This window comes from Notechis scutatus, chromosome 1 (assembly GCF_049901735.1).
Source record: "Notechis scutatus isolate UNSWTSFEM ecotype Mainland chromosome 1, rNotScu1.2, whole genome shotgun sequence".
NCBI classification, from domain to species: domain Eukaryota; kingdom Metazoa; phylum Chordata; class Lepidosauria; order Squamata; family Elapidae; genus Notechis; species Notechis scutatus.
The window spans coordinates 78380406-78395306 of record NC_142009.1 but is presented as its reverse complement, the minus strand read 5'-3'; the positions used below and the strand labels follow the sequence as shown (position 1 = coordinate 78395306).

The window sequence follows — 14901 nt, the reverse complement described above, 5'->3', positions numbered from 1 at the left end:
CTAAATCTCTGATACCAATGACCGACCCAGATTGGATCTTGCAATATTACATGTATTTCATGATTATTTGTTTGTTTATTTATTCCCATTCTGTAACCGTCCATCTACACTTGAGGTAGGAAAAGGGTTGTTTCCAGCCCTGCTAAAAGCAGAACCCTTTACTGACTTGTAACTGAGAGCATGTTTTCCTATACTCTCTCCCAATTCCACATTAAGCAAAGGTATTATATTCCGTCCTGTGTTTCACCTTCTGTTTTGCAAGTGAAGAACAGATGGGAGTGAATCAGGAGGAAGCTTCCGTTGCCAACACTGCCATCTCATACATACAGCATGCAAAGTCCCTCATGACGATTCTAGCAAGCCAACATTTTTCCTCAATGGAGAAAAATAATCATCTTAATTGGTATATGATACTCACTGGCCTTCTTAGAAACAACAAGACGCAAATTGTCTAACTTAAAGAGGGCTTTTAATTATTATTTCTGGTCCATAGCATTAAAAAAAGGAAAATCTGTGATGCCATGTACCATGGAAGGAAGAAGAATGGGAAAGAGTGAAGCTGGAGTTCCAACCTATCAAATGTCAGCATGAAACAAACTATAACACAACAAAGTTGTTTAGAAAGAAAATGTTTAAAGGGTCTTTAAACAAGGGATCTATACACATGCACAGGATGGGATGGCTTGGATTTTGCTGTTTCCCCAAAAGTGATGTCCATATTCCCCTCCCATCACCTTACTTAACCTACCACACAATCGCAGGGGACAGCTAACCAGGTATTCTGCTACTAGCCACTTTACTCCAGATAATCCCATTTTGCCTAATTTTCCAAAAAAAGATGTAAAGTGCCTCTTGTAAAGATCCTCTGATGAGAAGATAGGTGCTAAAGATTAGACTGGTTCATAGCCTCGCCAGTTCATAAGACTTTCTGTTGTGAACTAAAGAAATGTATTTAATAAAGATTCATTTGCATAGCAGGATCGTAATCCTGCACTTCCTATTGGCCCATATAATGGCAAGTTATGATTGGTTCATTCCGAGCAATCTGATTGGCTGTTGGCGGGCCGCGCCAAGATTCAAACACTATAACGCTATCCATTGGTTATCTGGATAGCAGCTTACTCTATAAAAGAGTGACTGCTAGCCGGGTTTTTTTTGTCTCTGTTATGCTTGTGAATAAAGAGCTGAAGTTCACGGTTTACAGTCTGGTCTCCGTTCATTAAACCCATGCCTCGAACTTAACACTGGCAACGAGGATGGGATGGGGAGACAAAAGAGCTGACTAAACCCTACAGAGCACCAACCGAAGCACGTGGCTGAGAGCGCATCTACATCGGCAGGATGTCAGGTGGTGCTATACCACCCGCTCCTTTTGACCCGGAAAAGGAAGACTGGGAGTCGTATATGGATCGGTTTCAAATGTTTCTAGAAACCAACAATTTGAAAGACGCTACACCCGGAAAGAAGCGGGTGGTGTTCTTGACCCATTGTGGACCGGCCGTTTTTAAGATGGCGAAAGCGCTCGCGAAACCGGCTGAGGTGAAATCAATGGATTGGGACAACCTCGAACCTATCCTACGGGCTCACTATGCCCCCGCCTGTACTCAACGTTGGTCTGGAGACACGAATTTTATCAACGGGATCAGCGGAAGGGTGAAAGTATTGCAGACTTCATCGCTGACCTTAGAAACCTGGGAGGCCTCTGTGGTTTTTCAGACCTAGAAGAAGCTATGCGAGACCGCATAGTTCTGGGATTAGATGACCACACAGTACAGAGCAAGATCATGGCAAAAGGGGACATCGGTCTTGCAGATGCCATTGCAGACACTACTGCAGCAGAGGCAACCAAGAAGTCGGCCGCGCGAATGCGCCGCACCAACGCACCGCTCCGTCAATTCGCCCGTGAAGCCTCGCCTCAACTAGAAAGACACTCAGCAACAGCGCACCATGAGGACCTCGAGTCCCAGTCCGAGAGTGATGAAGAAGAGGTTAACAGACTTCGGGCCGAACGAGATCAACAAACTCTAAAATTTCAGCGCCCATGTGCTGGTTGTGGGGGAAACCACCCGCCATCCGGTTGCAAATTCCTCGACGCAATCTGCCATTCCTGTGGGAAGAGAGGCCACATCGCACGGGTCTGCAGAAGTAAGAGGGAATCCAACACAAACAGAAAGGAGAACAACCTCCGCCAAACCACAGGGAACCTCCCTGCAAATCGGGATCGCTTTGAATAACCAATGGAACAACCATGCCTACAGCAGCAAAACATCTGCTCTTCCAGCAAGACGAGAAGAGGCACACCAGACTATTATTATCGGCAACGCTTCGTCATTAGACAAACAAAACATCCGAATGAAAGTTGCCATCGAGAACCAACCTTGCCTGATGGAAGTCGACTCTGGATTGTCCCTCTCGATGGTTTCCTGGAAGACCCTTAAACAGCTGATCCCTGCCATCCGTCGTCAAGACCTCAGGACACAGAAAATCATCCTCAGAGATTACCAAGGGAACATGATCCCAGTCGTCGGAGTGAGTCAAGTCCAAGTATCTTTTAAAAATCGTGCCGTGTCACTCCCATTAACTATCGTCGATGGTGACCGGCCCAGTTTACTAGGCCTACAATGGTTCGCCCCACTCGGGATCGAGGTGGCCGGCATTCACCGGGCCAGAAGCGATGATTGGGAAGAGAGCATCGTCCAGGAATTCCACGACGTGTTTTCGGACAACTTAGGCAAGTACAAGGGGACCCCTATATCCTTTAGCCTCAATCCAGAAGTAGCCCCTATCCGCCTTAAGCCTCGCCGGGTGCCGTCGCCTTAAACCCAAGATTGACGAGCAACTTGATAAGTTAATAGCCCAAGGGGTGTTGGAGCCTATTGACCATGCCCGTTGGGAAACCCCAATCGTAACCCCCATCAAACCGGATGGGTCGATTAGAATTTGTGGAGACTACTGCGCCACCCTGAACCACGCACTCCAACAGAGCGCTTATCCGGTGCCGGTGGTTCAACATCTTCTCCACTCCCTGGGCGGCAGGAAGATCTTCGCAAAGTTGGACTTAGCGCAAGCGTATCAACAACTACCCATTGATGCGGAAACCGCAGAGGCACAGACTATCGTTACACACCAAGGTGCCTTTAAATGCAACAGACTCCAGTTCGGAGTGAGTGTAGCCCCCGGGATATTTCAGAGTCTAATGGAGAGACTTTTACAGGGAATAAAAGGGGTTGTACCGTACTTCGATGACGTTTTAATTGCTGCCCCAAATAGAGAAGAGCTTGAAAGGCGTCTCAGATTGGTTTTACATAGATTTAAGGACGCCGGTCTCAAGGTTAAAAAAAATAAATGTCAACTGTGCACTGAAAGGGTAGAGTTTCTCGGATACCTCCTCGATAAACAAGGTATTCACCCTACCGAAAACAAACTCAGGGCAATCAAGAACACCCCAAGACCTAAAAATAAGACTGATCTCCAGGCTTTCCTGGGACTCATTAACTTTTACAACATCTTCTTGTCCCAGAAGGCGACCGTAGCTGAGCCCCTACATAGACTTCTCGACAAGAAAGCCACCTGGGTCTGGGGACATCGAGAAGAACGCTCTTTTCAAAAAGTGAAAGACTTATTAACATCCGATGCTGTTCTAATGCAGTACAACGAGACTTTGCCATTAAATATTACGTGTGACGCATCACCATTTAGGGTTGGAGCCATTTTGAGTCACGTGTTACCAAACGGGCATGAAGCTCCCATTGCGTACTTTTCACGGACATTATCAAAGGCTGAACGGAACTATAGCCAACTTGACAAAGAGGCTCTTGCTATTGTATCGGCCGTGAAGCGATTTCACGAATATGTTTACGGACGGCCCTTTACTTTAATTACAGACCACAAGCCTTTACTTGGCATTTTAGCAGGTGATAAACCAACCCCGCATATATTATCGCCTAGAATGACTCGCTGGTCAGAATTCCTAGCAGCCTACAACTACGTACTGCTGCATCGCCCGGGGAAAGCCATTACCCACGCTGACGCTTTGAGCCGTTCCCCACTTCCGGAAACCGTCAGCGACCCAGCTCCAACCCTCACTACGCTGCAAATTGAAACCCTCAACTCGCCGCCACTAACGGCAAGAGATATCGCTGCCGGCACAAAACGAGACTATACCCTCGCAAAAGTTCTCAGTTGGGTCGAACGCGGGTGGCCAGTCGAAGAAACCCCCGCCACTTTTGCGCCGTTCAAACACCGGCAAACGGAACTATTTTCCCAGAAGGGCTGCATCCTATGGGGAGATAGAGTCGTCGTGCCAGAGAGACTACAGCGACTCGTGTTGCAAACCCTGCACGAAGGACATCCGGGCATCGTCCGCATGAAGGCTCTCGCTCGAAGCTACGCCTGGTGGCCAGGCATCGATAAACAAATTGAAGCCTGGGTAACCACGTGTAGAAACTGCCAAGAGGTCAGCAACGCCCCACCGAGAGCAATTCCCACCGAATGGGAAACTCCTCGAGGCCCGTGGTCCCGCATCCACATTGATTTCGCGGGACCCACTAAAGGACACACCTTTCTTCTAACCGTGGATGCTTAATCCAACTGGCTCGAAATTCACAAGATGAAAAGCACGACTACTGACTCCGTTATTAAAAAACTAGATAGATTATTTGCAACACACGGTTTCCCGGACGTTCTAGTTTCCGACAACGGACCCCAGTTCACGGCCCTCACCTTCGAACAATACCTGGCGGACCGGGGCATCCGCCATGCCTTAACTTCGCCGGCTCACCCTGCGGCAAACGGTAGGGCGGAACGGATGGTCCAATTCATTAAAAAGACACTACAAAAAATGGATCCTGGGGACATCGACACTAGATTGAACAAAATACTCTTATTACAGCACATTACCCCCCACAGTGACTCCAGCCGAACTTTTAATGGGGCGGAAGCTTCGCTCCCACCTCGACCGATTACACCCGTCTTATTCGCCAGAGAAATCTTGTGGATCCAGCGGAACGTATCGCCAATTCAAGGTAGGCGACTTGGTCTATGCCAAAAACCTTTCCGGTGAACCGTTGTGGGTCCCAGCCACCGTAGTCTACCTCACTGGCCCTAGATCTTACCGCCTTAAAATGACAGATGGCAAGATATGGAAACGCCACATAGATCAACTTCGATCTCGCTTACAACCCAATATCCGCGACCCCCCAGACTTCCAAACTCAAGGGGGAGGGAATACCGAGAGGGACAAAGGCCGTATAGACGACATAATCGAGGACAGACGGCCGCTAAACCGAATACTCACGCCACCTGAAGAAGGTCCGGGATCGGGGGCATCCTCCCCGCAGAGGAACACCGTAGTGGAAACATGCCCGCCCGATCCAGGAGTGGACTTAAGGGACCCTGATAGTATCGAAAACAGCACCGCAGAATCAACCCCATGCGAAGATGAGCCTTGCGTTCCACCGGAACCGAACTTTAAACAAAAACCGGTGGAACAGCGAAAATCAAATAGGCAGGTAAAACGACCTGCATACCTGCGTGATTACGTCACCACGGCCGTCAAACGGAACCCAGGGGGGAGGGGTGTTGTGAACTAAAGAAATGTATTTAATAAAGATTCATTTGCATAGCAGGATCGTAATCCTGCACTTCCTATTGGCCCATATAATGGCAAGTTATGATTGGTTCATTCCGAGCAATCTGATTGGCTGTTGGCGGGCCGCGCCAAGATTCAAACGCTATAACGCTATCCATTGGTTATCCGGATAGCAGCTTACTCTATAAAAGAGTGACTGCTAGCCGGGGGTTTTTTGTCTCTGTTATGCTTGTGAATAAAGAGCTGAAGTTCACGGTTTACAGTCTGGTCTCCGTTCATTAAACCCATGCCTCAAACTTAACACTTTCAATGTTTATTTTATATAACCAGGTCAAAGACCTAAAGAAAGTTGTGTTTTTTTAAAATAAAAAATAAAAAGGGAAGAATAGCAATAGCAATAGCTCTTAGACTTATATAAGAATTATTAAACTGTTTTCTGAAAAGGCTCAACTTATTCACCAACTGCACAAGGATTAGATGCGAGGACAAGTAGAGTTTTTCCCTTTACTCCACCTCCAGCAATTTATTTATTTATTTATTCATTCATTTATTTTGTCAAACAATTATTAGATAACAGGTATAAGTATAAACATGGTTATAAATACATGAAATGGATACGAATAAGAAAAAAGAAACAATAGGACAGGGACCGTAGGCACGTTTTGGTGCACTTATGCATACAGACCTCTTCGGAAAGGGGTGAGGTCAATTCTTACCAAAGAAAAAACAACGTCCTCAAAAGACAGACAAGAAGGAAGGCTTCTCTATTATATATAAAAAAAAAATCACGTGAGTGGGGAAACCCAGGCCCCTGATTAGTTTCTCAGCACTTGATTTTTCTGGATCCTTTATCCAAGGAGTCCTTGATGATCTCTGAGCTTGGTTGTGTTTCTTGCAGATGTTTCGTTACCCAAATTAGGTAACGTCATCGTGCTGGGCAGGAAATCTTTGAGCACTGATGCTGTTACCTAGTTTGGGTAATGAAATGTTTGCAAGAAAACAACCAAGGTCAGAGAGCACCTCATTGAAACCCAGAGCTACATATATTATCCTTTACTGGCTCCTTGAACTCAGAGTAGATGATCTTCACTGTCTGTTCTAATCCTTACCTTCTATGATTCTGTACATTTAAATATGTGTATCAAGCTCTGCTGAAAAAAACGTGAAGAAACTGTGCTCCACAACACCAACTATCCCTCACCCTTGACCAGGGGTGGGATTCAACCGGTGTTACTACCGGTTCGGTGACTATCAACTACCTTTGGTGCAGGCGTGTAAGAAAACCTTTAGCTGTGCCACCAGGACAGCTGAAAAGCGCTGAGTGTAGGTGTGCAGCATTTGGAAAGCCATTTTGTGCCTGCTTTTTCAACCTCAGCTGTGCCGTGCAAAGCAGCTGAGGTTGAAAAAGCAGGAAATAAAGGACAGGTAAGAACCCAGGCAGGCGGGTGGGCCAAAACAGCAGCAGACACAGAACCGGTTCTGTGTCTGCTGCTCTTCAGAGCTACCGGTTCTATAGAGCCAGGAAGAACCGGTAGTATCCCACCCCTGCCCTTGACTATAATAGTAATTGTTGCAGGGAGTTTACTTCCATCTCATCTCCAAGACTGAAATTCTTTTGCGCATTGGGATTTCATGGATTTCCCGCTCTTCATAGCAGGCCCTTGTGGTGTATGGCTTTTTGTTTCTCTCTTCCCCAATCATTGGACACCTTCTGAATGAGTCAGAAATTATGGCCAAAAAAAAGGAAGTTACCACAGGGAAATTATAACCATTTGTTTAGCGTCCGAAATTATGAAAAAAGTTACTTAGGACCATTTTTCATCCTTACAACCATTGCAGTACCCCATGGTCAGGGGATCAAAATTTTGATGCTTGGTAACTGGTATGTATTATGACGATTGCAGCGTACCGGGTCATATGACCTCTTTTTGCAACCTTCTGACAAGCAAAGTCAACAGGGAAGCCAGGTCACTTTAACAACTGTTTTAGTATGGCAAGAAAGGTTGTAAAATGGGACTAAACTCACTTAACAACTGTCTTGTTTAGCAACAGAAATTTTGAGCTCAATTGTGATCATAAAACGAGAACCACATGCATACTTATGTATAAATTGAAAATTTCTGGGTCGAAACTACAACCCAACATTGAGTTTGGTTTATCTGCAGATAAATAGAATTACAGGTACATGAAAAACAAGTTAAAAAGTGTTCTTTTCCAGAACAGATTCCATTTGTCCTGGGATTTTGGTTGCAATTTCATTGGTTACCTTATAGATGGATGTGCTTATGTAGGCCTTTTAAAAAGAAAAAAGGTAACCAAACCAATTTCCTTTGATTTTCACTGAACATCTGAAAATGAATTCCAACAAATTAGATTCAGATCAGTTACTGAGTAATGTTAGAGCCAACTGAACACAGCATCAAGAAAACTCATTGTATCTAGAATACATGTACTTTTTCTATATAGCAGCAGCTAATTCATAAATAGCAGCCGATTTCTTCTCCACCCATAATCTTGACTTTAAAAAAAAACACTTTTCTTTAAAGCTGTTATATTGCATTGAGAAGAAATTTCTCATTGATACTGATCTTTTCCTCTCAAATAAGACAGAAATCTGAATAATTGTAAGACTTTGAGCACCAAAGAAAAAGGCAACATTCTCTTTACTTCCCTTTAATATATTATAGTATTATCTTGATAATACTCCATCCAGCAGTTTTCACAGCATGCACACACAGACGAACCCACATATGTATATCTCCTTGCACATTAAATGTAAATTGTGCTGTCCCAGTCAGTCTATGGGAATTGGATAGTTACTTAAGAATTATGAGCTGTCCCCTTAAGGGAAGGCATCATGGTAAATGTAGTTAAAGGTATCCTGGGAAATGTAGTCCAGGTCACGTGGCCACATCTGTAATCCTGATTGGTCACTAATTTGACCCTTGAGAGGTTGGGGGAGTTTTCCTCACTTTTGCCTGAACTCTCTAACTCATAGCAGCTTCTTTCTATCGCTACAAGATGGGTTAGGACATAACCATCTTTTACTACAAGGCAGATATACAAAGGATTGGTCATTAACGAAGAACTTCATCACAAACGTGAGTTATGAGGATACCTGATGAACCAATAAATGTAATTTGTTATGGACGTCTTGTTGGGTTATCTATCTGCATCTGTACACCTTCAAATCCACCTCTGTGCAGAAGGCAGAAAACAAATATATTTAAGATCATGTTTAACTTTGCTTTAAAAGCATACCTATTGGTTTAGTGATGGTGTCTACCACAGGCTTCAGAGCTTGTTCAATTCTTTCCCACCATAAATTGCATGGGACAAAGTTAATGTGATTTTTAAAAAAGGATTTCCTTCAACAATTATACACCTGAAACAGTGGGTGTTAAAGGATCAGTTATTCTCCAAGGGTCAAGCTTGCTTAGTAGTTGGATGGGAGAGGCTCCAGGAATACTGGCTCTGTAGGCTAGACAAAAAGATTGCAAATAGTTCCTGCAAAAAGCAGTGGCAAACCTCTTCTTGATGGATGCACATCCATGGACTCATCAGAAGTCAAACTTGACATGCAGTAAACATACACTTTTTAATCTTTCCCTTATAGTGCTGCTATTAATATAAACTTTGACAAAAATACAGAGTACAAAGGTATCCAGAAAGTTGCATAAATTTTGAGCTGAAATTACTATTAAAGAACAACTCGTGAAATTTCCTTACAAAGTCTCTATAAGCTTTAGTTAATCTGAAACTTTTAACTTGATGTTCTTCTAATGAGTTGGACAGCAAACCACATAACCTTCAATCAGCACAAGCAAGACTTGTCCAAAAATAAATGAGCTGGGATAAATGGAAGCTCAGTTGTCAAAAAATATTACAGCCATTATTGAGGAACTGACTTAATTACAAGTCATTTCTGGATATAACTTGAAGGATCTAGTGATCCACTGTAAAGCCCTACATGACTTTACCCAGAAAGACTTTATTTCATTTCTATTATACCTCTTTCTTCATCAAAAGATCTGTTTGGTATCTTCTGTGCCTAGATTCTACTTCTAGATTATGTAGGATTTATCTAGAACAGCCATTTGCTTGCCTGAAAATTTAATGAGAGATCTCATTGCATTGAATTGGTTTTATTGGATGCTGTTTTGTCAGCTGTTGTTAATGTTACTTTATTTGTTATCTCTGGTTTTATAATTGGCATATGCTATTCTGAGCATTGGTTTGACTGTGGAAGGGCAGTACATAAATCTTTCAAAATATAACAATTACATGTTATTCTAATAAAATTGTACATTTTAAAGAGGTAAATATTTTCATGCTATAATATGGACTACGTATATTCATGTAGACAATTTTCCCCATCACATGCTTTTCCCTATTCTTATTGCCAACGTGTTCAGATATTATTTATTTGGATATTTTTAATTTGGTATTCCAAATGAAATTATTTAAAAAAATATTGTCAGGTTGCCTTCAGAGCCTATACTGATACATTTCATTGAGGGTTGCATTATATATTGTTGTTATCCAATTGCTCGTTCTGTACATAAATTTGCCAGAAAGACTGGCTGTATATCAAAGTCCCATTCCCTTTACAAGAATTCTTCTTGGTTCAAAATGTCCAATGTGTACACACGGCCATCATATATTGATACCTGTGGAAAAAGTCACCTGTCATGGGTGTGTGCTTAAAGCAGGAAGACAACTGCAACAGAGTTGGATTATTGTCATTTTAAAAAATTCTAGCAGAATTTGTAATGATCATTTCTCTAAATTAAACAAAATCAGATATAAAATGTCCTGGGTATATACATGGTGTTGCATATATCTATATATACACCAAATTGTTTCATGTTAATCCATAAAAGTAGTATAAAAAAGGTCTGAAAGGGAGACAGAGGAACCACAATGCTCATCTCTTACAATCATATGTAAAAATTGTTTGTATGCTACAATATCTGAATAACTTCAATGTGTGTTTTTTCATGCCCCAGAAAAAGAACAAAAGGCATTTAAAAGAAATAAATGTAATGAATCCAGCCAGAGTGGTGTTGTAAGTTTAATTCTACAATATTGCAATAGTAACCTATATATGTATAGTAAGCTTTGAAAGAGACAAATGAGGATCACAATCTGTATTCTTGGCAGTCATAAAAGAGAGAGGAGTACAAAGATGAAAAGAACAAAAGATAAATGAGCCTTCTGTAATTAATCATGGGTAAATATCAACCACACTTTCACTTTAATGTATATCCAGAATGAGGAAGGCAATCGTAATAAAATATGGCTCCCTGTTAAATAACCAAAGGTTCTTGACAGTTGTTCTTAAAACCTGCATCACGACAACATTCTCAGCCAGTGTCCATAGACATTGCTAGGAACCCATATAAATGGCCCTTAATTTCTATTGCTGGTGCTGATAAAAATTTCTGATTTTCAGGTCTGTATCAGTAGAAGACATAAAGACCTGAAGGGTTGGAATCAGATAAAAAATATTTCACTGCCAAACATTTCTTAGATTATTATTATTTTTAAAAAGCCTGCATAGAACAATATTAATACAGTGACAACTTGCATGAAGTTGGTTGGTAAATCAAATGTGGGACAAGGCTGGATGTCGTAATTGTTTCATTATGGTAGAAAGAACCCACAGATGTCATTATGGTAGAAAGAACCTACAGCTGGCATTAGGAACCACTTCTAAGCAAAAGCTATGAATACCATGACTGCGTCACTGTGGGAATGCTTGCAGGGCAAACCAGGAACTGGACTGGATGCCCTCCCAGGTAAGAGACAACCTTCATTCCACCATCCCTCTCAAGCGCCTTATGTCAGTAGCTGAAATTTTCACAAGCCTGAACAGCATCAGCAGTATTTCATTCCACAACATCTTAAGGTGAAGGACTCCATATTGGATGGCATACATTGCCTTCCCTGTCAGATCGAAAACCAGAATCTGAACCACCAAGGTGAAAAAAAAAAAACCTCCATCTCAGTTCTGCCATGGGAACAAAGAAACATATTCACCGGTGCGCAATACCAACCCTCAACCCTGAATTTTCTACTTGTTCTCCACCATTCCTACCCACGCCTGGGCCATTGTTTTCTTTTTATCCATACACGTCATCCTCCATTTGTTGGTATCAAGTCTGAAATATTGGGGCTTAGCTTTGAGTTAATTTTAGGCCCAGATAAACAGAATCTCCACCCAAGGGATCAAAACTCGTGGTGACACAAAAGAGCAAATATACCCAACCGCAGATTGCCCTTCAAGCTTGAAGTGAAAAGGGCCAGCTTCTACATAGGTATTAACATGCACAGAACACCTGCACATAAAGGGAAGGGGGAAATTTAACAAAGGAACAAGCCAACTTTCCCCAAGTACAATACAAGTATACAATTACATTTATAGACCAAAGGCCCAACATAATACAGGTATACGGCATGTGAAACCTTACTATTAAAGCAAATGACACTGGCTAAGAAGGGTAAAGTGGAAATAGGAAAAGATGGGGCTTCTTGGCATATCTGTCAGACATGGGTACCCTGATCTCCCAGGCCCTGGAATACCTCTGTTCTCCTGATATGGTGAACCCATTTATCGCAATGGAGAGAATAGATCCCATTTGATGGCTGATATAAATTTGAAGAAAACGTTGGGGCAGAACTACCAGTGTGCATTCAATCAATCACACCCACACCCAGATTTTCCTCTGCCCACCACCCACCCTTTTAAATGCTTCATTTTCCAAAAGTCCAACCCCACATGGTGGAGGTAACCTGGCCTAGACATGACAAGTCACCTGCCACACACACTCCAGGGATGACCCAACCAGCTTCAGCAGGCACTCCAAGGCTGGGATCCCTCGCCTAATTCCCCCGGCCTCTCAACCCCTCCCCCAACAAACTGGCTCCCCCCTACCTTGCTCCTCGCTGCCCCCCAACTGGGTTTTGGGTTCCTCCTCAGGGAGGCCGGATCCTCCTCCCTCGGGAGTTTTGCGTTTCTTCGACATCTGGACGGCGTCGGGGAGTGGGATTTGCTTCCCCCAACCCCCTCCAAGGAAGCGACGGAGGGCGAAAAAGGGAGAAAAGAGCGAGGCAGAGACGGGGAGAGAGAGAGAGAGAGAGAGGAAGAGGGAGGTGCACGCACCGCCGCGGACTAAGCAGAGCCGCTGCTTAAAAAGAGGGGAAGAGACTTTGGAGTGGCTGGAGAGCAAGGAGGAGGCAGGGACTAAGTGGCGAAATCCTACAAATTACAATCCCATCCGCGCAGCCCGGCGTCTGAGGCGAGTTGCCTGGCTATTGGCGCGGCCCCCACCTCTCGCTTCTCCGTCAACTGGGAGGTGGACGTGCGGAACGAAGAGCGCGGGACCCTTTGCAGGGGGGGTTTATAGGGGGCCCTTAAATGGCGGGATTTTCCGACGACGAAGGGGGGCGGATTTCCCCACCCACCCATCCACACACAGGGGAGATGGGGGAGAACTGGAGGCTTTCGAAAAGCGACTAGACCTCCATTTGTCTAAAACGGCACAGGGTCCCCCGCTCGAGCAGGGGGTTGGACTAGAAGACCTCCGAGGTCCCTCGCAACTCTTTATGATTTTATGCTGCATGTATGCGATCCGGAGCAAGAGCCACGGAGGGGGATTTGCGCTTTAGGGAGCGACCCCAGAGTTGACGGAGAGGCTGCGGGGAAGACTTCTGCAACAACTCTGTCCCCTGACTTTTTTGACGCCGTTTGGGGTGGGAGAGGCGGGCAGGCTGGGGGAGGGCGGCGTGCTCTGCCCCTCGGACTCGGGGGCCTGCTGGCTAAGCTGCGATCCGAAAGGCTTGCGAAAGGCTCTCCAGCAGCCCCCCGGATCTAGGGCTTTTTCTGAATCAGCGAGGAGCCGCTTCGCGCGGAACTCAAAATGAGGTCCCGGTTTTACACGCGCGCACACTCGCACCGCCCACTGTCTCTGTAACCTTTTGTGTGCCGGCCTGTGTATATCAAGACGCGGTACACACTCGCTCGTTTCCCCAGGCTAATCCGCTGTTTGTCTCCCTCTGCCTTTCAAGCCTTCCTTCCGGATGGTTTTACTTTTTCGATCCTCCTAGGCTGGTGCTTTTTTCCCGCCTCTTAGCAACTTACCCCCAAAAGCTATGCAGCGATCTGGATCCCGCTCTTTCGCCTTCGAGGCAACTTGGAAAGAAAAGAGATGCTCGGCTGTTCGGTCCTGAAGACTGAAAGGAAGGAGTCCGGGGACGGAGGGGAATAAACGCCCCACGAAGTGGCTGGAATCCAGGCGCTCTCAGGAGCCCCAAATCCAGTCTTTGCTGGTGTCACCAGTAAAAGTAACAAGCGCCACCGCCAAAAATAAGTCTTCCCTTCCCTCACCCCGTCCCGTTCCTGCCGAAGATGTTCCGCGCCCGGCAAAGTCTTCCTTTGATTTTGAATCAAAGAGCCAGAAATCATCTGGAGCCCCTTCTGGTCCGGTTTCTCTAATCAGTCTGTAAGGCGAGTGCAAGTTAACTCCCCTGTGGGTGCCCACTGTCGGACCCTTCATTATTTCCTCCTCCTCCTCCTCTTCTTCTTCCTCCTCTTTTTCTTCCTTCTAGCTCTGAAGCAGCTGGGCAGAAAATCAATTCGGTAAGATCGAGCTGGTGGCGCAGAGGCTCAATTGGAGAAAGAGAGCGAAAGAAGAGACCGGCTGCTGGGAAGTTACGGAGTTTTCCTCCGGCGAAAAGGGGGCTGAGGGGTTGGCCGCCTCTCACGTCCAACAGGAGGCAATGACGTGTGTAGCTTCATTGCTATAACAGCGCCAAGGCTGCAATTGGCATTCAGTGAAATGATAAGGGGCCGCTCAGACGTAAGCAGCCTGGACCTTTCAGCAAGAGACTTGAAAGACGATCCGCAACACAAACACACACTTCGCCCTTCCCAAAATAATGGCGTGGGGGGGATTTTAAAAGGTGGGTCTGGAGGGAGTGGGGAGAGAGAGAAAGAAGATTAGCGCCTCAGCTATCTGGAAACTAATATCTGTGGGTTATCAGACTGCTGAAATTTACAAGTTTTCCCACTTCGGCTCATTCTCTTTCTGGAAAGGGGATTCTAGAGAAATCGTCCCAATCCCAAGCAGTTGTCTCTTTCTCTCCGGAATTCCGAACCCTTTAATGGCACCGCACCAAGCGGGCTTCAATGCTCCCCAACCAGAAGTTAGAAGCCCCATCCTTCTCCTCTAAGCATGTCTTACGAGAACTGTATTCCAAGCCACCTGCAGGGGAAATAACACCTGCAACGAAGAGCAAGGACCGAGCTG

The 14901-nt window shown here is 44.9% G+C and overlaps 1 long non-coding RNA gene across 1 annotated transcript in view; it reads right to left on the bottom strand.

Moving 5' to 3' along the window:
* The window catches only part of LOC148132876 (uncharacterized), a 144176-nt gene extending 129768 nt beyond the window's left edge, over positions 1-14408 (bottom strand). Inside the window, exon 1 of the long non-coding RNA XR_015750239.1 lies at positions 13734-14408. This is a non-coding gene — a long non-coding RNA (uncharacterized LOC148132876). The remainder of the gene's footprint in view (positions 1-13733) is intronic.
* Positions 14409-14901: the final 493 nt, after the last annotated feature.